At 36.5% G+C, this 25,032-nt stretch overlaps 1 protein-coding gene across 9 annotated transcripts in view; it reads left to right on the top strand.

The window, feature by feature from the left end:
* Positions 1-25,032, top strand: part of ADGRB3 (adhesion G protein-coupled receptor B3) — a 464,008-nt gene that overhangs the window by 277,963 nt on the left and 161,013 nt on the right. The gene's annotated exons all lie outside the window — the stretch shown is intronic.

Below are 25,032 nucleotides of genomic sequence, written 5' to 3'. Positions count from 1 at the left end.
GTCTTCTGCTACTTTTTTCAGTGTGTGTCCCTTGTGTAGCACAACAGAAAATGTCACAGTAGAGAAGTAAAGCAGTAAAATCAGCATGGTGTAAAAAGAATTCCATGTTTATGCAGCTGTAATTTGCTGCATTAATCTTTCACAGTAGATCTCGCATTAAAGTCAAGGTGAACTTTTCCTAAACACAGTTCAAATGTTTCAAGAAGGATCTCTATGTGGTTGCCATGTTATTTTTTTTAAAGATGATCTTAGGCTTCTTGTCTAGGTATATTATACATATCTTATACTACAGACTAGCCTACAGTGTAAGAAATTGTATGTCTGTAATTTTGTGAGTGCTTTTATCCTTGAATCTGAGTTTATATCAGGGCAGTTACAGCTGAGAAACATTATAGTACAGAAATGAGAAGCTTTAGACATGATAATAGAAATAATTCCAAATGCATGTAGCACCATGGTCTGTGCATCTATGAAAGAATCATAATGCAGTTATTTGTCAGCAACATCATAATGTTCCATTTCTGTAAAAATTGTGGAATAAAATACATGAAAGACTTGATATTATGTATTATTATGTGCCCATGGAATGCATAACATTTGGAATATATTCCTTGTTTCCTTTTCACAATTTTTTGCTTACACAGTAATAGTACAGTGCTTTATTTACCTTTTTTTACATGCATTACATTAAGCACTGTGTATTTAGGGCACATTCTCTGATTTCACTGCTCCAGTCCATAATATCAAAGGCATCTTTGAATGGAATTAGACTACCAAAAAAACCCAAAAAGCATGCTGTGGATTTAACAATGTGATGAAGAAGATTTCATGGGGGTATTCAGGATGAATATGTGAAGCAGTTGCAAACAAATGTGTTTTGTGGTTGCCACTTGTTTAGCATGTCTTTCTCTTCGTATTGTTTATGCAGAAGCTTGGTGCTACATTAGTCCTGGTTTTCAGTATGCTTCAGAATCTGGATGAAAAGTGAACTTTTGGAACAACTAAACTGTACATAAAGCTTACATGAAAGGTTGTGAGAGAGAAACACATGCTTTTGTATTCTGAAGGATATATTTTCTAGTAATATTAGTTAGTAGCAGCTATTGAATATGTTAAAATGTTTGAAGATGGAAGTGTTCTTAGAGATTTATCAGTTTAGAAAAGTTGTATGCGCTATCGAATATTCACAGTAAGATATGATTTATCAGTAAGGTCTGCACAGACACCATTATAATTTTTTTACACACATATGTGTGTTATTTTAAGATGATGTTCTATTCTCTTACCTGAGTTTGTAATAGGAAGAGCAAAATTTAACTTTTTTCCTCCATCTCTTAGGAAAAGATCCCCAATGTTAGCTGTGGGAGCTTAAGTTGATTCACAATTTATATATATATATATTTAATGCTATTTCTTTTTATTCTGTGGCATTTTATTTGCATTTACTCAGGAGTACTTCAGAGTTTGTATTCTGACACCATGAGTTTATATTATCACGGAAGGTCTATAAGGCTGAATTGGTTCCTATCATTTATCAATCTTAATAAATTAATATTTAGAGACCTATACAATTGGTTAGGTGCCCATGAGGATGTTGCATTAATAGTGACTTCTTTGTTCTTCTATTTTTTCTGCTTTTTTCTAAGTCTCAGGAATTAGCCACTCTCAGCAGCAGGCAACTGAATTTGATGGATTAATATCCTCATCCACATTACAAATCCTATAGAGTTGTGCTGTGCTCATGTCCTTCCAAACTGGGTAATTTTTGCATAACCAGGATTTGGCAAGCATTTTGGAATAAACCCAACAAAAAGTAGTCTGCTTTCAGTTGAAGGTGCTTAAATAATCAGTGCTCTGTGCTGAGATGGGTGTTTTAAATTAAGTGCTTTTCAAATAAAACTATGTTTGCTTTTATCGTGGGCATACAGCCAGGAGTAACCTCTAATCAGTTTTGCCACCTTTTTAGTCACTTCTCCTACATGTTTATCTGCATGCGTTGCACGTTCACATTTGGCAAATGATGCTTCCTCTGCTGGTCTTGTCAGTGTAATGCTTCTCCAACAGCAGGAGAAGCTTTGTCTGACCAGGTTTCTTAGGAGATGGATCAGTGATTAACAGTTCTCTATCATCTATCCTTGAAGAAAGTTTTGGATCTGTGTCTTTTTTTAAATCACACCAGATCATCAGATCTATCCTACTACCATTGCTGTTTGTGACAATTTGGTCATTCTAGCTTAGGCAAAAGCAGTTGAATCCATTCTTTCTATGAATTTTGGTGATTCCTCCCTATGATGAAGTAAGGTTTTCCATTTATCAAGCTGCCAGGCTCGTGTCCTTTTTATAGGCAGCCAGTCAAATGTGTGCACAATACTGAGACAGTGCAAATAAAGAATAAAATATTATCTCATGTATTATAAAGGGCAAACTCCTATCCAGTATTTCAGTTGATCCTCCCAACTTACAGAGCACATCTGTCTGTGTTGATTAAAATCAGGCTGTTAATAAGGTCTGATGTTTCCTTTGATATTTTTAGCTTCTTTATATGAGACTGGTAGTATCAATGGTATGTAAGTGGAGATTTTTTCCCCATCAGAAATCTGAGTGATATCTTCACCCATTGATTTCAGAAAATTTATTTTAAATGTTGCTTTCAGCAAAATCCTAGGATACTGAATGCTTGTCAAGTGCATGGGAAAATGTGTTGAATATATGTAATTGATGTTCCAATGAGAAACAATTTAGTTACTTCAACCAACGAACCAAAAACCAACAAAACCAAAACTCAAGAAAGAATTTTATCTTTTCTGCTTTGCATTGTCTGGCATGAACAAACTATCCCTGCTTTCAGGAACTGTTTTTGGTACCTTAATTCCAGTATCTCAGTCCACAAAGAGGAACAAAAGAAGCTGTTCAAGTACTAGGGCTGACTTTCCTACTCCACAGAAGTGGTTTTAAGTATTTTAAGATTAAACCGAACTGCTGAAAACTTTTCTCCTGTCCTTCCTACCTTTCTGGAATGGAAAAGAAGAAAAGAGAAGGAGACAGCCGAGACAGTCTCAACCAGCAAGTAATCCAAATGGTTAAAGCATTTAATTGGGGAGCCCAGGGATCAACCATATACTTTCTTTACAGGAGTTACTTGAGGAGTTTGAAACACACTTCTCAGCCTCACAGAAGCAGCCTGTATCTGCTGAGCTGTCAGATCCTCTAGAGTGTGTTACTCACAATGTGTCCTTCTGAAACTTAGCCGTATTATTTAGGAAAATATTCATGTGTTGGGGAGCTGATTCCTAACACCTCTGTGTTTAATTTTACCACTCTTTCCAAGTGTTTGTCACCATGCCACACCTAAGTCTTATCCACATCACTGTCAGTTTTCATTTATGTAAGTCTGGGCAAGGCTGTGTAAGCACAGGAGATCAAGGAATCCTTATAATACGCAAACATCCATTTCCATTTTAAAAATGCCATTTACTGTGGCAGTTTTGTAGGCTGTCTGAACACTACTCTTGAACTTCGTTGCCTTCTCTGATAAGGCCTTCTGTCTGTCTATCTGTGATAGCTGCCGTAACAGACATTCTCTATGGGGGTCTAGGATCCATGAAATCTTGGCCAAAGTTACTCACTCATCTTGGTGGACCCGACCCTAGACCCTTGAACCAGGGTGCAGAATTCAAAACACTGTAAGAGGCTGTAAGCCAATTGCCACAGTACTGAGCATCACAAGTACCGTGCAACCCTTGGCTGACCCCATCACAAGGAGAGTGTGGAACAGGGCGTGAGCACGGGTTACTGGAAGGAGCTGACTTCTCACACAGGAGTTTCAATAGCCACTGATTAGCAAAACAGTGCAGCTGCCATTAATTCTTTTAGAAATGTGTTGAATGTAATGCGGGCACATGTTCTCCACAGGACAATGTCAGTTGTTGCTGGCATGCTCCACAGCTGTACACAGTGCAACATGACACCTCACAGTACTGGGTAAGGAAAGAGCGTTTAGCATTCTGGGGCTCTTTTCTGCCAGTTGCTGCAGAAGGATGTTATAACAGTATGACAGCCTTTTATTTGTCCGTATGTGTGCTCATAGCAGTTTGTGCCTGCTGAATACACAACTGGCAGGAGTACAATGCAATTAGCTTAAATTTCAATACTGCAAGGATTTTGACCTGCTTCAGTTTTAGTTTAGAGCAAGTGGTAGATCTGCTCTGTTTATTATTTTTTTTCCTATGGCCATGCAAATTTACATTGACAGTGGCTTAGGTTTTCTGCCCTGAAGCTATATGAAATTATGAATACCTATATATGAGAAGTGAGAAATTGTGTACTTCTATATAAATTCAGGATTTCACTCCAGACATATTGTAACATCCTCTGTCAAAAAGAGGGTTAAAAAAAGTTTACTTTTTTTTTAATGGTTCCCTAGATCTTTTAATATTTTTTCTCCCATTTTGCCCATATACAACTGTGGAGAAATAGTCCATAAAGGAATTTGTTCAATGCAAATAAAGAAGAGTCTACCAGTTAATTGTAGTCACAATTTTGCAGAGTCACAGCTGTCAAAGCTGGAAATATTAATAGTAGGGTCTCCTTATTTTTTATTACTTACGCTGTTTTTGTCACCAGGAAGATATGGAGAAAAGAGATTTTTCTATAAGTGGAATGGAAATTGAATGAGAATAATTAATCTCACTACAGTTTGACAATATATGCCAGATGAAGCTTTGCTCATTCTCTTGCTTGTTGGTCCAGCTTTTCAGTCAGACTTTACCTCTTCCATATTTTTCAAGGCAGAAAATTAGCTTTGCATGTTAGCTTCTATGTTTCTCTTTGTGAATGTAATGGAAGTGTTAACATTAGTGAACTTATTCAAAAGATAAATGCCTCCTGGAGTACTTGCCTTTATGAAGAACTTTCCATAATGGGACCTGTGTCATAGTATGCTACATACTCTTCTGTTCCTAGTGTCTTGCATTAAGAGTTGAAAGATCCTACAAAATCCTATTATTTTTTCATTAAAACAGTGTAGAATGAAAAAACAGATCCAAGCTCCCTGCAAACCGCAAAACTGACTGATTTGAATCAGATCAGATCAAGTTGCAAATCACTGCTCAAGTCATGTAAGAACTAAATTAAAAAAAAAAAAAAAATACAAACTGCTAAGATTATACTGTCATGCAGGAGTACTTAGTTCTGAAATATGTAGGTATTGTACAATATAAAAAAGAGTGTCTTCATGTTGGAAAAGACTCTGACCAGGATTTTTTTTTCTCAAGTCATACACAAAATGAATCAGTATATATGGGAGGAATTTTTAATTTAGTCCTTTTTTATATCACTGCTCTTCACAAACACCTACACAGCCATGAACAGAGCTTACATGGCCTGATGAGATTTATAGCAAAAAAAGGAAATCAAATTAATTCTTGCTAATAAGTTCACTTTAATTTTTCCTGGGTGATTAATCAACTCCATTTGTTGAGAATTCAATTGCTATTTATTGCCTTTATGTAAATGTAGATTTTCAGAACCTAAAAATAGCGGGGGTTTTGTAATATCAGGAAATTATAATTTTGCAATACGAATAAAAGGAACTATTGCTTGTATCTTCATAATCAAATTTAAAGATTTGAATTGGACTTTTGACAGATTTTTTTAGTGTTTAATGAGGGTAGAAGATAATTAAGCAGTTTTAATAAATTTTAAAACAGAAAACAAATTGGTCATAATTTATTTTTTTTTAATCTGTGTTTCTAGAAAAATTCATCAATGTTACCAAGTCAAATAAAATCAGATTGTTATTTTCTCTAGTAATACCTGACCAAGAAATGCAGCAGATAGGATCTGTGAATCTAGCATAGGGCTGGGCTTGAACTTACCCTTGTAGGGTAAAACAGTGTTTACCCAATACAATACAGCTTCCAAAAGTACAATATAGAACAATGGCAACTGTGAAAGTTAAAGAACCTTTCCCATTTATATAATGTAACTTTGAAAGTGTGTTACACCTGTAGATTTAAAAGCAATCTAACACAGAAGCTAGTATCATTCTCCCTGGTTTACAGATAGAGAAAAACTAGGACATAACGAAAACAAAGTGAACCCCCCCTAGAGTTAAAAGTTCCAAATTCCTGAGTCCTAATTGAGAATGCTCTCTAGCTGTACTCAAAGTCAATATAATTTCCATGGCATAATTCAGAACTCAGTAGTTTTATAATGATATTTCTGTCTTCTCTTTTTTTACCTCATTTATTCAGGTGACCTTATGACTGTTGCCAGTTCTGGAAAATTTAGCTCTGTTTATTTAAGTACTGCAGTACACATGTGCAGTAAAGGTCCTTGTATGATGCCATCCTTAGAAAAAAAAAAAAAAAGAAATCTACTTGTGTCACCCAAGATGAAAAATCTGGGAACTATAGCTCATCTATGTGAGAAGGAGCTGTGGGAAGCACCCTTCTGCCATTCTCTGCTATTCCTTTGAAAACAGCATTTGGATAAATTAATTATATTTAAATCATGCTGTGTAGTTTCACTCAGACATACTTGTTTCTTTTAAGTTTACTTGTAGTCAGAACAAAAAAGACAGAACTACAACTGGAATCAATAGAACTACTTTTAGTAATATTACGAGGAGAATATAATACAAAACATTTCTGCGCCTTTGCAGAATGTAGGATTGCTTCTCTTTACTTCCAAATGCATGTATTTAGATATGATTGAAATCTCCTAAATTAATAGCTCTTCTCTCTGATAATTCAAACACCATGTAATTAATCAAAGCATGGTCAATCTTTCTACAAGAAAGTTATTTGCATGGCAAAATGACCTCAAAAGAAGTGTTTGGAATACTGTTTGGAGATGCATCTTAAAGGGTGTTCCCGCAGTCGTTCTTGAATTCAGCACTTGATAAAATTTCAGTTTGATAAAACTGCGAGAACTACATCAAAAACAGACAAAGACATGTCCTGTTTAAATCTGCCATATTTTATCGAGTTCTGTCAAAAGAATACAACTTTAATGCAGTATCAGCATTTTCCTGACATCACAGCTGTCTTAACACACAGTTAATCCTTTTCTGAATCTCTGTCCCATAGTTAGGAAACACGAGCAGATTTAGTTAGTCTTCCTGAATCAGACACTAGAGGGAAGCAAAGGCCTTCACGTGTCATGACGTCAGTCAATGTCTGTGTCTGCACTGACAAAATCTGGTCAGTATTCAATCTAAAATTGTGGGAAAGACCAATTTGGTGGAAAGCCACTCTTTGGGGAAAACAAACAAACAAAAGCAACACAAAAAAAACCCAAAACACAAACAAAAGCACAATAAACAAACAAGCAAAACAAAACAAAAGAACAACAACAACAAATATATATATTTCTGTGTGGTTGATTTCCAGAGGCCATGGTAATTAAAAAATTGGTTTGTTTTCATGAATGATGTTTTTAGAATTTGAATCTAGACAAGGCAGTCAGTGCAGAGTGGATAAAGAAGATGGGTTTAAGACTTTTATTCTTTGAGGCATCCCGATATTCACAGAAATGCATTGAAATGCTGGTAGTACAGTAGCTATGCACATATATAATTCATATGTGGCAAAACCTAAGATAAAATATGCCAACTTCTTAATTCTCCCTTGGTTATCCTTTTTTCCATTCTATAGTATTTTGTCTGTGGTACTCAGAATCTCATTCTGCATAAACGTTTCTGTTGTGTATCCCAGGTAAACAGATCAAGAGAATATTGAGTCATTAAATTAGGACTAGTTCTTCCTGCACTCCATTTCAGCACAGAGAAAGCATAAGGTGTATATGAACTTACATTTTTCTTCCAGTTCATGAAGGGTTATATGTGGGGTAGATTTACCATACACTATATTTATACTGTATTTAATTCAGCTCTGTCCTACTTACTGAGGGAACAACTCAACTTACCATTGTCTTCTATGAGCTATGCTGGTTGAATTAATTTAAAACAGAAACAGTAGAGGCCAGCATTTTATTTTCTGACATTTGATTGAATGAATATAGCTGGTATGAACTGAATTTGCCATAAAATTGAAATGCCCAGAAACAAGGATAAAATATTTCAAATAATGTTTTGGTTTTTATCAGTTAAAATTCTAAATGTTTTCAAGATTTTAAGGACATATTTATACTACTAACAGCTTAATTTAAATAGAAAATCTTTTATTAAGCTTAAGCTACACAGGATGGCCAGACTTTAATGAGAATAATACAAATGTGTAACAGGATTTAAATAAGTTTAAATGGAAGGTAATATGCTAAATGAGCAGCTCTAAGCAAATCAATTTCATGAAAAAAAATTCTGTTGAATAGCTGCTAGATTATGGTTAAATAGATTTTTAGCTGAAAGCATGGTGTGTTTGTGATGATATTTTAACTTTTTCATCATTTTGTCTGATAGTGTTGAGTAAGAGAGATTTCTTGCATAGCTAGTTAACCAAATGTAATGTACATCTGCATTCAAGTGCATGTAGTGGGGATAACATTCTGCAATCCATGCTATTATTCTAAGCAATTGAGAATATAATTCTAAATTGCACAGGCTACGGTTATGATTCCCAATTCCCAATTCCATTCCCAATGTTAACCTAATGATGCCTCTTCCTGAGGTTGTCTTCTCTGTTCCATCTCCCTGTAACTATGTAGAATCAGAGCAAAATGTTTCTCTTTTAAATTACAGAAATATCTTTGCATATATTAAAAGCATGAATTCAAATGCCATCACATTATAATCAGTACATCACTTAACATAAAGATGCTTCTGGTGTCATGTTTACCAATAGATTCATTGAAGACCCAGTCTTAAAAGCATGCCAGATTGGGACCATAGAACCAGAATCAAGCAGTGGCACAAATCCAAGAGTTACTGCATCAACTTGAATGGCCATAATCAAGAGACTGTATATACTGACTTACAGAACAATGAAGGACCAGAAAAACAGAATCACTTCTTATAATGAATTTGATATATTTGTGTGCTTAGTCTGTAAAAAAATACATTATTTTGACTAGACTTAAATCCTTTAGGGTGATTCTGCTTCATTATTGCAATTTTGACTGCAGGAGATATCTATTAAGTGTCTTTTTAAAAAGTCAGTGAGTACTTTCTTTGATATCTGCTCAGTTTTAAGTGGTTATTCACAAAAAGAACCAGTTGTTTTAATATAGTATCAGAATAGCTTCAAATGTAAATATGTCAGATAATAACACAAAACAAAAAAAAATATATAAAAAAATAATTTTAACAACTTCTGATTGTGTTTAACCAACCGAGTGCCATGCAAGAAGTACAGGAATTTTAAAATGACAGAAAGGGTAAGCAGTATTCAGAATATAGTCTAATCTCTTTTTAAGCATTTTATAGTTGAAAAGTTGTAGCATGTACAGGAAGAAGTCCCCTCCATTCTCAATTTTCTTGTAAGTGGACAATCAAACATCTGATATTACCGGTACATAAGTTGTATGTGTACTCACACACATACTTCATTTCACATACACACATTAAAATCTCTGAGAAACAAAGCATGTAAAAACATATTTTACAACACCACCCTAAGAAGTAAAACAAAATATGAAATAGAATTTTCTTTGTTGTACTTACACAGCAATGCATGCTTGTCATAGTGCAGTATATATTTATCTGATGTTAAAGTCTGCATGGTCTAAATGTTATTTACATTAGATAGCATATATTGATCTTGAAATAACACAACATAATATGAGTTACATTGTAACTTCTTCATTGTAAATGCAGGAGAAAAACTACACCAAACTTGCCCAAACCATATACTCATATATACACACACATATATATATCCTTAGTTACTTTATCTGTATAATCAACTGCTGGGAATATGTTTTAATTTGTTTTTCATTTGAAGCAGACAATTGTCTTCTCATTTTTTCCTAATTCATTTTCACAAGAAAACTCTGATCAGATACAAACTTTTCCTCTGAGGTTTTTCCAGTAAACAGAAAAATTTTCATCAGTCAAGGAAAACCACAGTTGTCCACTTATCATAGTGAGTCAGTGCTTCAGCCAAAATTAGAGCACAAGGTGCTCTTAGGTCCACAACCCCATGACCTAGCCACTAGAATAACCCATCTTTTTTATTCTAGAAAATGTCTAGCACTTGTAAACAAACCCACATGGTCCTAGCTTCACTCTCACCTTCCTACAAAAACAGCAATATGTGGTGTGGGTCATTTTAAGGAACCATGAAAGACTACTGTGCAGGTGCATGACTATCTGAGAGTGTTGATATACATTGAAATCCTAGACAAAAAGCATCACTAGTTCATCACTTTATCTCAGAGAAACAAATAAATAGCTTATTCAGACAGTTGTGGGGAGGGATCAGGGAGGACAGGGAGTGAGGTGAGAAGGCATTTTCTAACATATTCTGCTGTGCGTGAAGTTTCTATATAGACTGGGCATGCTACTTCAGAGATACTCTTCTTTTTACAAGCTGTCTGTGCTGCTGCCAGTACAAACTGTTAACTAAATGTAATTTTATAACCTATATAACTGTTTTTCCTTTTTGTTTATTTAGACCTTTACCTTTTTCAATTTATTTTGATTAATGCAATTATTTCTGAGAAAATTTGTATCACAAAACCAGGGAACACCCAGGTGTTATTATTTGTATTTGATTTTCAAGTACAGATCATCAATAGCCCACTTGACAGCTGGTGTTTTTAATACTTTCCCTTCTGGATTTTTTGTTGTGTTTTATTTTTTAGTTTTGTTTAAGAGGAGACATTTTACAAATGCAATCTGATACAAACGTAAAAATGATATCTTGTTATCAATAGAAAGGATTCAAGCACTTTTTTTTTTTTGCCAGATTTACTGCATTTCAAGTGTCAAAACTGTGTAGAAGTCTAAAACTTAGGACAATTAATGCAACAGGAAGATTTATTTTGCTTTAATTTTGTGCTGACGTGCTCTGGTCAGCCAAATGAGAGATAAGAACTATGAGAAGTGAGTCACAGCAACTAAACAAGACACCTACACTTTTCTGATAGCCACGCTGCGTGAGAAAACTGCGTTGAGCTAAGAAATGGGAAACAATTGATCATGAAACCATAGAATGGTTTGAGTTGGAAGGGACCTTAAAGATCAGCTAGTTCCAAGATCCCTGACATGGGCAGGGACACCTTCCACTAGACCAGGTTTATCAAAGCCCTATCCAACCTGGCCTTGAATGCTTCCAGGAAGGAGGCATCCACAACTCCTCTGGGAGACCTGTTCCAGTATCTCACCACCCTCACAGTAAATAATTTCTTCCTAATATGTAAATAAATGTGTTTGAACAGGTCCTAGAATTAAGAGTTAGTATTAAAGACTGAATTTAGATACCTTAATACAGGTGTGTAAAAGAAATTCAGGATATATATACAGGAGATAGGAGAAACCTATGCCCTTCAAATAGGTGAAGACAAAGCCACCATAAGACATCTCTAGTACTACTGTATGTAGGAAATGAAGTGAATTGCTAACAGCAAAATTAACTGCAAATTTATGAATATTAAAGCACTAAAATGTGTATGTCTGCCAGTGCCATAGTCATTGGGTACCTACTACAGGAAAACTGTAGGCCCTCTGGACTCTGTACTGACAAGATTTTCATTGACTTTAATGAAAACTTGGGCACCTTGCATACCTATAGGTACCTACATTTAGAAGTTTCAATACCAAACTGAATCCTGTCCTCTGAATCAATTTCCACCTCAGGAGATAGATTGCCAAATTATATCCCTGTGGTAAGCACATACTTAATATAAAGATGAGGACAACCTTTTGCATGATAATCTAAAGTCTTTGCTGAGTTTTAGGGGTTTTAAGCCTTCCTCAGTATGATGGGGTTCAGACTTACAGCTTTTCCTTCCCAAGAGAGAGCCCAGACCATCGGACTGCAAATAGTAATCTTGTAGATCTGCTTTCCTTGCAAGTAAAAGTAAAAAGAATAAGCATAACTAAAAATATTGAAAATACACTATTGACATTGAACTCACAGAACTGGATATAGAATAAAATTCAGAAGTAATATAAGATGCAAAGTCTGTAGGTTTTGGGGATGGAGATTTACCAACTTTGTAAATTCCTCGTTAATTTGATAGTGACAACCAGTGGCTCTACGGAGAAAATATCCTCCAATGGCAGCATAAAACATACCAGTATCTTGCCAGAGGACAGGCAGTGTACTCAATAAAGTTAATACTGAAAATAAAATGAAATTGACAGGCATTTTAAAGTAAAATAAAATAAGAAATGAACCTTCATCGAGACTAAGATATGCTTTAAGACAGAGCATTTTTTTTTTAACGTTTGTACTGAAAATCAAGGGTTAAAAAATAATGTTTTATCTCCATGCTTAGGTAAGAAAAAAAGAGAGTATTTATGATTCTACAAGGTTGATTTTGTTCCCAAAAGCACTTTTGAGGCATTTTCTGCCCCCTTTACAAGATTACTTTTGAAGTAAAAGAACTTTGATAAATTATCAGCCTTCCATCATCTTGTCATAATTACCAAGCGGAGATTATAGTGTGTAAGTGGTAGGTGGTCAATTCATTCTCATGACAACAGCGGTAAGAAGAACACAAAATGGCCTCTTATTTAACTTTTGTGGCATTCTGAAAACCATAAACTTGCACAGTTGGTATTTAACAGACTTTTCAGTATGTGTTTAAATGCAGTATAGAACCTATATTGTATATTACCAATGTGCAAACAGGCTCAGGGTTTCATATATGTGACAACTTTTATTTTTTTAAGCAGTTACATTTTTCAGATTTCAATTCCCATCATAAGATGTACATACCATTTATCAGTTTACACATGCAAAGTATCAGTGAGGCTAACTCTTCCGGCTATATGGTTCCTCTGCCGTATTTTCTTAATATTGAGGAGGTCTGAAATTTGTGAAGCACAAAATCTAGTCTCATTCTACTCTGTGACACAAATAGAGAACATACATCTTGTGATTTATTAGTACCAGTTGTATCTCTATACTTTAGGTTGCCCCTTAAATCAGTTCCTAAAGACAAAAAACCCAGAAATAACCTCTTTACTATCTTTTTCTAATTTAACTGGATTATGTACTTAAATCTTAAATGCTAGAACTAAATGGCTTACACTACACTCTGCTTTCCCTTACCCACTGATCTGGCACTTTTATTTTCTTATGTATTGAAATTAATTTAACAAGGCAGATATCACTCACACATTGAAAGTAGAACACATTTAGGTGCAAACATCCTGGTTGCAGGGATTACATGTGTCAGTAGACAGGACGACATAGCAAGAAAACTAATTAACAATAAAACATTATCAGATGCATTATAACAAGACCTAAATGAATTCTGTCTTTTAAATATTCAAAAACTTGTTTTCTGTACCATGCACCAAATAATTCCACGTGCTATCTAGTTTAGGTTTTCCTTGCTCTCTGTTCTCCCTTAAACCGTATATTTTAGCCTCTTCTTCAGTATGCTGTCTGGGACATAATTTTTTATCATCATTAAATCACGTTTTTATTACATTTTGTGCAGTCTTTCCAGAAGGACGTGTTAAAATAATTAAATTGTAGTTTGAGGGATATTTTGCCCTTTACAATAATGTAATCAGTGAAACGTGGAAACTCCCAAGCAGTTACTTCAGTTGTAAAGAGGCAATTAATAACATAAGGATTGTGCTTTTATTTCCAGGGAGGGGGGGGGAAAAAAAAAAAAAAAAAAAAAGTTCTGGTTCCTAAATAGTTATCTATTCACTTATTTTGCTCTTGTGCACACAATCAGTAAACTCAGAAATATCCATCTGATGTAATTTTACTTCAGCTTATGACCTTTTTTCTCAGTCTTTCAGGATATTTACATATAAAGTAATTTTTAAATGCTGAAGTTAATACACCTTATGGTTTCAACAGGGGAGGTTTAGGTTATAGATCAGGAAATGGTTTTTCAGCCAGAGGGTGGCTGAGCACTGGAACAAGGTTCCTAGGGAAGGGGTCACACCACCAAGCCTGCCTGAGTTCAAGAAACATTTGGATGACGCTCTCAGGGACATAGTGTGATTCTTTGGGTGCCCTACACAGGGACAGGAGTAGGACTCAATAACCCTGATGGATCAGCATATTCTATGATTCTATGACTTATTTTGCTGTTTTATGCATACATTTCATTACTCAGTACAACTGCAGAAAAGTAATCTAAAAGCCTTAGAACAAAACCTAAATTCATCAACAGACACAGTGGAGATCTTAGTAAGCTGAAACCCTGTGCTCAAACCAGGGCAATAGAACTACACCACTTTTCTGAAAAGAGACTGCACCAGAATAGCATTATGGAGTGCCATATTTTCTTTCTGTGACTTCTATTTAACTTTGGATGGCTTTATGACTAAAACCAAACAAATGACAGATAAACAGCCTGTTCTCATGGTAAAACCTCAGAGTTCTGAAAGTCCAGCAGTGTCCTTTCGGCTATCAGTAATTCTTCCCACTGGAGTGAACTGCCAGTGCTGCTAAAGATTCACCAGAGCTGTGTAACATGAGATGATTCCTTGTATAGTGAAGTCGCACGTTTTGTCTTAATTCATTTTCCCTAGTTTTAAGAGGTCTGTGATGCCAGAAGAATTACTGCTGCAACCGAGGTGGTACATGCCTTTGTCAGTTTAATTTTTAAAAGGGAAAAAATACCAGTTTTCGAATAAGCAATCTGAAGCCTAGATGCACTTGTTTAGCTTCCACAGCAGTAAAAATATAAGGAGAAGGCAGAGGTGGATGTTGAACCCACAGCTACTGAGTCCATGCGAACTTCCAGGAATTCTTAAGTGCCAAACATAGAAGAAGTCCCTGAAACAGGATTTCCGCACCTTCCAGGGAGGAGGCGTCATTATTTGGTTAGGATGGGTCTCCCTGTCTGTCACTTTCTGACCTTGTGAGTTCCATCTTTATATACAGACTGTAGCACAATTCAACAGGTTGTAGAGAGTGACCTTCAATCTAGACTTGTCAGTCTCAGAGATAAGATGCTTCTGAACTCCTTCTGCATGATGAGGACCTAAAATCCAGGTCTCCCTCTTTGGCATCACAGGTGTTTGGAACAGCACTGCTTCTGTCTTTCTGGCAGTTTCATTTCAAAGGGAATCAGCCAGTCATCTGTATGACACAGCTACCTGTGCCATAAAGTGGTTTCAGGTGTCAATCCCTATAGATGCCAAGACAGTGGAATTTTAACATTTCCTTTATCGGTTTTCAGTTTATTGTTTTATGTAGAAAAGCTTCCACAGCAGTAAAAATATAAGGAGAAGGCAGAGGTGGATGTTGAACCCACAGCTACTGAGTCCATGCGAACTTCCAGGAATTCTTAAGTGCCAAACATAGAAGAAGTCCCTGAAACAGGATTTCCGCACCTTCCAGGGAGGAGGCGTCATTATTTGGTTAGGATGGGTCTCCCTGTCTGTCACTTTCTGACCTTGTGAGTTCCATCTTTATATACAGACTGTAGCACAATTCAACAGGTTGTAGAGAGTGACCTTCAATCTAGACTTGTCAGTCTCAGAGATAAGATGCTTCTGAACTCCTTCTGCATGATGAGGACCTAAAATCCAGGTCTCCCTCTTTGGCATCACAGGTGTTTGGAACAGCACTGCTTCTGTCTTTCTGGCAGTTTCATTTCAAAGGGAATCAGCCAGTCATCTGTATGACACAGCTACCTGTGCCATAAAGTGGTTTCAGGTGTCAATCCCTATAGATGCCAAGACAGTGGAATTTTAACATTTCCTTTATCGGTTTTCAGTTTATTGTTTTATGTACTTTACTCAAGACTGATGTGAATACTGTCCTCAAGCACCTACCTTTTCTTCTTCACTTTTCAAAGAATCTTAAACACCTAACTCTTGTGCTTGTGAATTTATTCCCTATGCCATGATTACCATGCTATTTAAATACATGGCTTTTTTATACCTACCCTGCCAGCAACAGTTTCTTTGGGCTGGAACCAGACCAAATCTGAACCAAACCAGGCCTTTTCCTGCTCATCACTCAGTGCCTTTTATAAATCAGCTGGAACTCAAAAAGATTCTGATGTTTTAGTTCACCAAGAAATAATTCTTAGATGTGATCTTCCTGTTTCACAATTTCTCCTGAGACCCACAGATTAAAATTTCTTAATCACACATCCTGTGAATAGTCTAACTGAAATATACGAGGAAGTAAAATTCAAGAATATATGTAAGTTTATTTTAAATCTTTCGTCATATATCCTCAAGCCTTCCAGATCCTCCCATATGTGTACAGAGATGTGAATTTTCTGAGTGTATATGCTGGTATATAATATGTTATTTTCCTATTCTCTGTGGTTTTGAAAGTGAAGAGGAAAACCCTCCCTCTGAGAGTGGAAAATGCTTATACCAAGGTGATGATGATGTTTTGTTAGGAAGTTGGTTTTCTCTTAATTTTTAAGTCTTTCTTGCATGCATAAAAACAGCAACATGTATATGTGACTAATGACAACTTTTCAGTGTTGTACGTGTGATAAACTGCAAAATAACACCTACCAAGAAACATCCCACATTTTGCTATTTCTTGATTTTCATATCCAGTGCTCTGTAACACTGATCACAATCTTGCAAGTATAAGTGCAGATGCCAGCTATCTCCAAAGACATCTAGATGCAAAAGGGAAAAAACAACATTCACAAACTATTTCTACACTTAGTCACTGCAGTGTACTGCAGTTTAGAGTCAATACCTACACTGCTTCCATCCACCTGGTTTGGATAGTGGTAGCAACCTAGCTGTGGTAGAAACAGCTCAGCACAGGCAGGATAGTTTTCTCTTAGTTTGTAAACTGGAACAAATTATTTCAGGAACTAAGACAAGTCACTGCTATGTCATGGGAAAGGAACAGTCATCAGATTAAAATAAGGATACATGTTGGGGGCAGAGTAATTTCTTAGCTATACCTGCTTATGGCATATATGATTAAGAACATGACGTGTTTAAGTGCAAAATCACATAAATTAATTTAATTCCATTTTAGAGATTGAAATAATAGCAACTTTTGCCTTGCTGAGTACTAGTCATATACGTGCACACACTTTACGTTTGTATTAGACATCTGGTGGTATCTGACTATTTGTTTTTTTTATTTGTTGCGGGGGGAACGCTGCCAGTCAGAAAGCCAGTGGTCCTGGTCAGTGTTTAAATGTGGGAGTGGGACATGCTAAAGGAAGAATCTGACTGAATATACTGCAGGTGGACAGTGAAATTGGCTGCCTTCCTATAGTCCTTGATCCAGAGTAACAGAAGTAGAAGCACTGTATAAAACATTAATTAAGAACCAGAAGTTGGAAATTATACCATAAGACCTGCCTGTCTTCCACTTAAACTCAGTTGGAGTGTTGAGCAAAAATTATCTAGATTATCAACAGGGATTTCAGAGAAACTGGGGTTAAAAAAAGGCACTTCAGCAGTTTATTTCCATGTTCCTATTGTGAGTATTCAAAAAACCTCTGAGTAACCCTTAGGTGGAAATGGACAGATTAGATTTTGTAAAGAGAGACTTTCAGCAAGAAAACATAGGAAACTTCTTGACTCAGCAGTTCTTTAAAAAGTCATCTGTTTCAGTCCACTGCCAGTACAAAATATACATTTGGTTTTTCTGGTCAGCAAAAGTTCCTGTAAGCAATATTTTTTCCTGATATTTCAGTTCATGTCACCTTTCTTAATCTTCCCATATAGAAAATGTTGTTGTCTTTCTGCTATAAAATAGTGGAGCAGCAATTCTTTCCTCTCTCTTCTCATGTATATTTTAACCTCTCATACTCCAACAATTTGTGTAGTTAAATTTCACATTTTAACTGAAAGTCAGAGCTTACAAAAAAAATTAAGCTTGACATGTATATAATAAGGCACATGATAATAGGCCACTTCTATTGCCTATGTTGTCTATGGATAGACCAAATCTGTTTCACTCATTAGGTTTATAAAACATTTTTATACTGTATTTTATAATAGATTATGAAAATACTAATATTTTTTTCTATTTGCTGTTACATTCTGGAGAGGCTCACGTAAAAATCTGAAGAAAGACTGTGATTGAAGAAACTACACATAATTTTCTTTCTCTGAGGAAAGCTTATATTTCTCATTTTCTTGTATTTTCTGTGGCAGTTTTTTAGGTTACATCTCCCTTATATTCCTCCACAACAGATGAATACTTATTTTTTATATTTGTCTTTATATCACAATGCTTTGAGATTCAAATATTTGAACTATAGTTTCTGACTGGGCTTAAGCATGCATTAATGTTAACCAGACAGCACTAAACATCAGTGCCCTGGTGTTCAGAAGAAATATTCCATACTTCCTATCTGTAAATAAAAAGGAGTTAAAGAGTTGCTTAACTTACTAAATATTTCTGAAGCTATTGTAAATGCTGTCCGTTTTATTACCCAAGCAAGGAATACAGGGAACGTCACGGAGCAAATCATACTGAGTGCCATAACACACCTTTTACAGGACAATCAGGTGATCATGCCCAGCCAGGATGGGTTCATGAAGGGCAGGCATGTCCTGCTTAATGAATGTCATCTCTTTCTATGACAAGGTGACCCGCCTGGTAGATAAAGGAAAGGCTGTGGATGTAGTCTACCTGAACTTCAGTAAAGCCTTTTATACTGTTCCCCACAACATTCTCATGGAAAAACTGGCTGCCCTAGGCCTGGACAGGCATGTGCTCTGCTGGATCAAACACTGGCTGGATGGTCAAGCCCAGACAGTGGTGGTGAATGAACTTAAATCCAGTTGCCAGCTGGTCACAAGTGGTGTTCCCCAGGGCTCAGTGCTGGCGCCACTCTTGTCTTGTGTCATTGTCAGCAATCTGGATGAGGAGCATCATCTGTAAATTTGCAAATTACATCAAGCCAGGTGAGAGTGTTGATCTGCTTGAGGGCAGGAGGGCTCTACAGAGGGATCCAGATGGTTGGATTGATGGGCTGAGGCCAGTTGTATGAGGTTCAGTGAGGTCAAGTGTCAGGTCCTGCATTTTGGTCACAACAACCCCAGTCAACACTACAGGCTTGGGGGAATAGCGGCTGGAGAGCTGCCCAGTAGAGAGAGACCTAGTGGTGCTGGTTGACAGCCGGCTGAATATGAGCCAGCAGTGTGGCCAGGAAAGCCAACAGCATCCTGGTCTGCATCAGGAATAGTGTAGCCAGAAAGTCTAGAGAGGCGATTGTCCCCCGGTACTCAGCACTGGTGAGGCTGCATGTTAAGTACTGCGTTCAGTTTTGGGCATCATAGTATAAGAAGGACATTGAGGTGCTGGAGCCAGTACAATGAAGGGCAATGAAACTAAGAAGGGTCTGAAGAACAAGTCTTATAAGAAGTGGCTGAGAGATCTGGGGCTGTTTAGTCTGGAAAAAAAGAAGGCTGAGTGAAGACCTTATTGCTCTCTGCAACAAAAGAGGTTGTAGAGAGGCAAGTGCTGGTCTCTTCTCACAAGAAACAAGTGATAGGACAAGAGGAAATGGTCTCAAGTTGTACCAGGGGAGGTTTAGGCTGGATATTAGGAAAAGTTTCTTCACAGAAATGGCTGGCAAGCACTGGAACAGGCTGGCCCGGGAAGTGGTGGAGTCACCAGCCTTAAATGTGTTTAAAAGTCATGTAGATACGGTGCTTAGGCACATGGTTTAACAGTAGACTTCGTGAAGTTAGGTCAATGGTTGGACCTGATGATCTTAAAGGTATTTTCCAACTTAAATGATTCTATGATTATTAATCAGGTTTTTGTGTTGATGAACAATATATTTAATCAGAACCTTGGTACCTCTAAAATACGCAAAAAATCCGAAACAAATACACTGTTCCTTCTTGCATGACCCCATCATGCCTTTTGTGGGTACAAGACACTGCAGTGAGAAGACTGGGCTAGAAGTTTTGTAAAGTTCTGATTGATTCCAATGACTGAATATGTTCTCGTAGCTACGACTTTTGGACTTTTGGGGTCGCCAATCATACTGGATTTTTTTAAATTTTTTATTTTTTTTTTTTTCATAATTGTGCTATCAGCAAACTTAGTATTAACATTTCAAATAAACAGGTAAAACACTTCATCAGGCAACCTGCTCTTGGGTTATGGGGTTGTTCTTGAGAAAGAAGAGGGAGGTTCAGGAAAAGACTTAACTGCAGAAATGTCACTGTGACTTACAAGCTCTTCAGTATACATATAACTTTAGGACAGAAAGTGCATAATTCCCAACTGAGCAGGGTAGAGTTAAGTAAATATTACCAAGTCCATAAATTAAGTTCTATATAAGGTACCCAGTGTGTATTTTTGAGTCAGGGAAGATTCACCATTTATAAATGCAAGAGAGAGATTAAATCAGACAGCTATGTAGCCATAGCAGTTTTTCTCCTAATACTCTATCTTGCCACCCAACCACACTCCCCAAATGACAAACTTTCAGATATATAGAGATGAGATGTAGGCATATCTGTTGTGCAACAGGAGGTAAAGCTGGGTTAAAAATGGGTAGAAGCTGCTTTCCTTTAGTATGAGCTGCTCAAAAAATATTTCTGCTCTCCTTGCTTGAAAGTGAAAGACTACCAAATTAAGAACAGTAAACAGAAAAATTCAGAGAAGCTGGAGTACTGTTACATTTTCTTCTTTCTGTCCCCCTTTCTGTTTTGCATTATTTTGAATTCTAAGTCTGTTTATGTCAGAACTAAAAAAAAAAATGGCTAAAGTAATATTCCTGTGAACATCAATAAGGTGGGATTGTAGAAAACATGTGCATGTTGGCAAGCTCATATAATGTCTCCAGGTAGGCCATCCCTTCCCCATTACTACTTAAGTGCATTTTAAACAATTCCAAACACCTAACCGTGTTTTCTGTACCTGTAGGATGACATTTATCAGTCAAGTGAAGGCAGAATCGTGACTTGTCAACTTGTATCATATGCTGTAGCAGTTACAATTGAACAGCAAACCTTCCTGCTGCCTCCTTCCCCCCAAACGTGTCCCATGTGTACAAAGCCACATGCAGAACATAACTGAAAACTCATGACCTGAAGGAGATAATTAAAAATATGTCTCTTTTAGCTGTTGTAATAGCATCTGGATCTGTGTCTATCTCCTCCTTTGATAGATGTGCTGGTATTTACGATATCACGTCTCACACTATTTTGGGATCAGTCCTGCAGAATTGCTCAAGCGGTGTTATTCTTCATGTACCACTTTATTTTAATACGCCCTTTGAACTTTATAGGTGCATACAGCGTCTTCTAATCAAATATACATCTATTCCAAATGGAAGCCAAAGACATTTTCACTGGGATAAATATGCAGCTTTCATTTTTCATTTTCCTCATCCACTGTTATGCAAATATGAGTGCATGACCAGCTAGCTTCAGGTGTCAGAACAGAGTCCTAACATTAAATTGTAGCATATATATTTCTGTTGCAAGGGTGCCAGTGAAATGAATTTTGAATAATTTTGAGTGCAGATGTTCTGAGTCTCTTTAATAGTGGACTTCCCCTATGATAAATTATTTTAAAATTTTCCAATATTTTCATAAACTTAACTTCAAATGTAAGAAAATGTAATAAAGTTTTAAACATCACTGCAATTAAAACTTGATTTATTTATTACATAAAGTATGTGAAGTGAATGTAGCAGCTTTCAAGGTCATATGCATAATATGGTTTACTTTCAGATAACTGTTCCTCAGAAATTCATACACATCTTTGAAACACCTAACATCTCTTTTTCAAAAGGAAATTGCTAACAAGTTTCCCATGTATATAGTTCATTAATTCAGATTTTTTAACCTTTGAAGAAATGATACCCAGAAAATAATTAATAAGTAGTAGAGATGTATTTCCAAAATATTGCAAAAGAAAGTTTCATTGGGAATTCAAAGCTCCATTGAGAAGCAGAATACTCTAATTGCAACAAAATGCCATCAGTGTTTTCTTATTCTGTGTCAAGCAGGATATGACAGGGCCTCCTGGGTCACCAAGTGCAGCAACAGGCTTTGTCAGGCAATCACATCATAAGATTCTGTTATTAAAGCTCTATCACAAAACCTGTTAGACTGACTTGTCCATGTGCCAATGCTGACCAGGTTAAACTGCACTTTTCTCTATTATTTTCCTGGTGGATATAACTCCTGTCCTCAAATACCTCTCAGTCTTTGTTTTGCTAGTTTTAACAATTAATGGTCTTTTAGGCTTCCCTTTCAGAATGGTTAGTCAGGGCATAGAAAATATAGTAACCCTTTTTTTTTTTGCACCACTTTCAATATGAATTCATCATTCTTCAGCATGAGTGGCAAAAGTAGGGCACATAAATGTAATTCTGCACATTAATGATGTGGAGGAGGACAAAGAAGTAAGTGGTAATCTATCTGAGTCAAAATTGATTTGGAAAAAGCTGGTAAAGTAGCTTCTAATGAAATAGAATTAGATAACCTTCTTAAATACAAATGTCAGATTTGACCTTCAATGAGGTTATTTTAAAGATACTAGGGAGATAAATATTACTTAAAGCTACTGCACAAATGGTAGGACCTGATTTCAACATAGCAGATTTTTATCTGAAATAGATTTTTATTTTCATTAACTAAATGCTATATATTTTCATTTTGAAAGCTGGTTTAGATAAGCAACAAACCCTCATCTTTGCTTCCTGTGACAAACTGACCTTTCAGTTTCTCCAAACTGACCTCAGGAAATGGAACTCATGATCACACTGTTTTTTCTCTCTGTTCAAGTATATATATGTACCTGGATCCCCACGCTGAAGTAGTTGGCTCACTTCCGACAAACTTCATGTAAGTGAGCAGGTAATAAGAGAGGTGCAACTGCAGGAAAGGCTGCAGCTCATCTCCAATGTTTCAAATGCAAGAGGATCTGCCCAGGAATAGACTTACAGATGTATTAAACAGAGGAAAAGCTTCAGCTGAATCTGAGAATCAGCCACTGATCATCAACACACAAATCCATAAAATTCATACATTTGTAGTTCCACACTTTTAATATTTTTCCCTGTGATCTGAGGAGCAGCAACACCTCTTCCACTCCCTCATAGTCCTTATGTACATTTTGGATATTCCTGCTGCTGTTGTACACTTGTGCCTCTAGGTGGAACTGAAGGGATTGAGAAGACCAATTTTGGTAGGACCTGTACAAGCACACATCCAGTGTTTTACAGTTAGGATAATCTCTGCCTGGAAGAGTTTCTGTCTAAACAGTCAATATATGTTGTTGACAGAGAAAAAAGCCAGTGAGGCGAACAGCTTGCTCTGAGCAGAAAAGCAGGGATTTATACAGAATTCAAGGTGTAGTCGTTACGCAATCATTGACTCATTTAATCAGTACTGACCACTAGCAGCTCCTTCTGAAAGTGACACTGTTTTGTATCATCTTCTAGCACTTCTTTCTCTTGAACAGACATCCTGTTAAACCCTCAATACTGTTAAAACCTCAGTATATATGCAAAAAGTGTAGATAGTTAAATTAAATAGATTTTGTTTTCTGCATAGTTTCCATTATTTAGAGGTGGTAACTGCAATTTTAACTACAGGAGAATGAACAATAATTTCAAAGTATATGGATTGACCATGACATTTTATTCTTTGCCAGTTTTTTTCCTGTCCAATAAGGACTTAAAATTCGTTTAGAAACACTATTGTTACAGATAACTCTTAAATATCATAGAATTGTAAAATGGTTTGGGTTGGAAGGGACCTTAAAGCTCATCTAGTTCCAAATGCCTTTCATGGGCAGGGACACCTCCCACTAGACCAGGTTGCTCAAAGCCCCATCCAACCTCTCCTTGAACACTTTCAGGGAGGGGCCATCTAGAACTTCCCTGGAAAGCTATAATCTAACTATTTGAAAGTCACTAGGATAATTATTATTGTTGTTCTTCATTTTCATCTCTCTTTTTAGGAATAAACTCAGTTATATCCATATTTAATGTATCATTTTTTATTTGTGATCACACACATAAAAGGTAGAGATACTGTTACTTTTGTAGTGCTCTGCAGGAGGAATCTAGTGAATTATTTAGTATTGCTGCAAAGTTGTCGAAAAGAGAGATTTTTATGATGTTTTTCTACTGCATAGTTTGTATGAGAAAGGGACAGAAAACAAGATGGCTTAACTTTGTCTTCTTTATAGGATACATTTGTCTTCTGACATGTCAACATTTTTCATGGAAGTGAAATTCACTTGCTGGCTCTTTCTCTTGGTGTTTTTTTAGTATTTGCTTCCCAGAAAATCCAAGAAAACAAATCTTTGGAGCAGAGTTTAGTGTAACATCTACAATACAACATGGATAATTGTACAGACTCATTTATAGTGTCTCATTCAAGTGTGCTAGAGGCAAGCAGCCTTATTCTGTTGCTTATGCACCGTGGTGCTTTACTAGGGCGCTTCTTTAATTTCTGATTGAGTGGGTCATAGAAAGAAAGTCAACTGTTCCATCATGTGGCTGAGATTTTTCTTATAATATGGCAGGAGTGGGAGGTGGAGAATAGGAGTGGGAGTAGAAGGAAAAAGTCCATAAGTTTGGGGGTTTTTCTGAAATCAGAAGGAGTGTTAATAAGTACAGCGTGTTGAGATCAGGCCTTTACAGTGTACTTCTTCAGCTCACAACTATGCAGTATGTTCATCTCTGTTGTCCAAAAGATTCTCAGATGTCAGGCAAAAGCTGAGTTGAAAGCTGAGTTACTGCAGATCTCATTCCTTATCTTTCATCATTAGCTCAAAGAAGTGATCAATATTCAATCCTTGTGAGGTTTAAAATTCTGTTCTCCATTCCTGATTTCTCCAAAGGGGCAGTGGCATTTCTATTCTTCTTGTCAATCTTGCTTTATTAAGGGCATCTTTCCATGGCAATCAGGAACTTGAAAGTGTGACATGGACCACTGGCAACAAATGCAGGCTGTGTTGAGAGGCAGCAGCAATTATCTTGCTTCCCTGTGGCTTTGGGCAA

The sequence above is a fragment of the Apus apus genome, chromosome 3 (assembly GCF_020740795.1).
Source record: "Apus apus isolate bApuApu2 chromosome 3, bApuApu2.pri.cur, whole genome shotgun sequence".
NCBI lineage: Eukaryota > Metazoa > Chordata > Aves > Apodiformes > Apodidae > Apus > Apus apus.
This window is presented reverse-complemented; position numbering and strand designations above follow the sequence as displayed.